Genomic DNA, 2971 nt, shown 5'->3' on the forward strand with positions numbered 1-2971 from the left:
TGATTCTCTCTCATCACTGATGTTTCTATCTCTCCCTCGCCCTTCCTCTCTGAACGCAATAAAAAATATATTAAAAAACAAAAATAAATAAATGAAGAGGCCCTTTGCCAAGTTGCCAAACTCTTGGTCCTTGCGAATAAAACCTTCCACCAGGGGGCCCTCAAGCTCTGGTGAAGGAGAAGAGGGGACAGGACAAAATCCACTGGTGTTTAAAGGGAGAGAGGGTCCTGGCCAGTGTGGCGCAGTGGTTGAGCATCTGCCTGTGAACCAGGAGGTCACAGTTCCATTCCCGGTCAGGGCACATGCCTGGGTTTTGGGCTCGATCCCCAGTAGGGGGCGTGCCGGAGGCAGCCGATCCATGATTCTCTCTCATCATGGATGTTTCTTATCTCTCTCCCTTCCTCTCTGAAATCAATAAAAATATAGGGGGGAAAAGAGAAAAATAAAATAAAATAAAGCTCAAAACCCTGGAACAATTTAATAAGCCAAGTCAAATTATGGGCTTTGGGTCCAGGAGGCACGTCCAAGAACACAGTGGTCAGTGTGGTCACTGATGGGAGCTATTCAGGGACACGTCTGGCCCGTGTCCACTGTGGGGGAGTCTGTGGGCTCCTGCAGGGGCCGGCTCAGCCTCCCAGCACCCACGGTGGCCCCTGCCCGCAGCGCACACAGCCCAGGCTTGGGAGTCAGAGAGTGTGTGTGACAGTGACAGGGACTGCAAGCACGCACAGGGACCGGGAGGGAGGGAGAACAGCAGAAGGAGAGAGGGAGAGAGAGGGGACGGGCAGAGAGAGGTGGGCTGGGGTGTGATCCTTCCTCCAACAGAAGCAGAGAGCCCTTGAGAGCCAGCAGGTGTCTGAGCGAGGTGGGCAGAGGTCCCCTCTCCCTTCTCCTTCCCAGGCTCCTCCTAACTCTCCCCCACCCGGCTCTCTGCACGGCCCCTCCATCCCCACCAGCCTCCACCTCTCCTCTCTCCTCACCCCCACCCTTCCTTGGACCCCCCCTCCCGCCCCTTCTTCTCAGGGTGGAATTTGACCACAGCCTGGTGTGCTGGTGGCTCCTCCCACCTGTCCATCTGAAGAACCCACGTGCCTCTGGCCACCAGGCTGCGCACCCATTGGACCTCTGCTTTGGTTCCCGGGACCTTGTTCCATCAGCATAAAATGTTCCCAGGCTGAAGAGGGTGGGACCTGCCCATGCCTCCTAGAGCACGCCAGCCAAGTTTAAGGCCTGCCCCTCCTGCCTCCCTCACCCCCCTCTCGCTCCCAGCACCTGGCAGGCAACCCTAATAGCCATGGCCTTGGCTCTTAGTGGAGAGGCGGCTGCGGGTGGCCTTGGGGATGTGAGCTTCCTGTGCTTGGGACCTGGAGAAGCCAGCAGGAGGGTGGCAGAGAGATGAGCAAAGGGGGCGGGTGCAGGCAGATCCCTCCTCCCCTCCCCTCCCCACACCCACACACTGGGGTGCTGGAAGGACTAGGACCCCCGGGGAAGGGTGCAGGGCCGCCCCAGCCTCCTCTCCTGCTGCCTCAGGACAGGGAGGAAGAGGAAGGCGAGGAGGGTCAGGGACACCACACCTGGCTTGAAGGCCATGGCTTTGAGCAGGGGCTTGGCATCCATCTCGCCTTCAGGCTCACGTGCCGTCTTGTGAAACCCTAGCACTTGACCCAACTCCCACGACCCACCCCACCTGCAGCGGGGGCCCGAGGGTCCCCGGGGAGAAATAAAGTGAGGTAACCGTGAAATCAGGTCCCAGGGAAAAAAAGAGAGAGAGGGCTCAATTCCCCCCTTCTGTTCTTGGCAGCCACTTCCAGAAGGCTCCGGGGAGGGGGAATTTGATAACCAGGCAACTGCACCCTTAGATAGCCGGCCGTCTGGCCCTTAGCCAGGGGCACGTTTGCAGAGCGGAACGGGAGAGTCATTTCTACAAAATGCATTTGTCTCTCAGCTCTAAGTGTCCACACACCCCTCCACACCCCTCCTCCTCCCCCTTTATGTTTCTTCCTCCCTCCCTCCCTCCCATTCTTTTTCTCCTTCCTCCCTCCAGCTTTCTCTTGCACTCCTCTCCTGCCCTCCCCCAAGGATGGGTCTTAGCAGGACTGAGATGGGACCCGATCACACTGCATGGTACCCTCACGGGCCACCCAGAACCCTCTTTTCTTCTCTTCCATTATTTTTCTCTTAATCCCCCGCCTTCCATTCCCCGAGAGAGGAAGGCAGTCTGTGTGTTTAACGTATGTCTTCCTTGTCCACTTTCTGTCTTCAAAATACAACGTCGTTTTGAGCTTTCATTACATAAACATAGTGTCAAATGATTCACGTTTTCAATTCAACACTGCCTTTTGCCACAACTTCATGGAGATCTAGTTGACACGCAATGTGTAGCACGCGGCCCGTGTTTGAAGCGCACCAGTGGGTAAGTTTTGACCTGGGTACACTCGTGAGCGATCACAGCGATCAACAGTCATCAGCGCCCGACGTGGCCTCCTGTCCCTTGGCCATCCCGTCAGCTTGTTAATACTGTGAGCTGCAATGACTGAGTTTTTAAAAATACATATTTATTGATTTTGGAGAGAGGAAGGGAGGGGGGAGAGGGAGAGAGAGAGAAACATCAGTCACTCGACCAGTTTGAGCCATCACCATCGGCATTTCCTAAAATCAAATAAAAATCGGGGTCAGCTCCCTTCTTCTGCCCGTCCTTGCATTACATTCGAGCCTCGTCCATCAGACCAGCTGCTTTCCTGGAGCAAAGAAAAGAACAGGGAGAGAAAGACGGACTCGGGAAGCGGAGGGGCGGCGCTGAGATGGGAGAAAGCTGGCTGAGAAGGGCCCGGTGTGCTGCTGAGTGACAGAACATACAGTGCTTTGCTCCGTCCTCTGTAAGGGAGGGGAGTTGGCTGGCTGGGATGCCGCTCTGTGCTCATGCCTCACACTCTAGTCCCTGTCCTGCTCATTTAGAGAAAAAGGAGTGGAA

This window comes from Myotis brandtii, unplaced genomic scaffold (genome assembly GCF_000412655.1).
Source record: "Myotis brandtii unplaced genomic scaffold, ASM41265v1 scaffold329, whole genome shotgun sequence".
NCBI classification, from domain to species: Eukaryota; Metazoa; Chordata; class Mammalia; order Chiroptera; family Vespertilionidae; genus Myotis; species Myotis brandtii.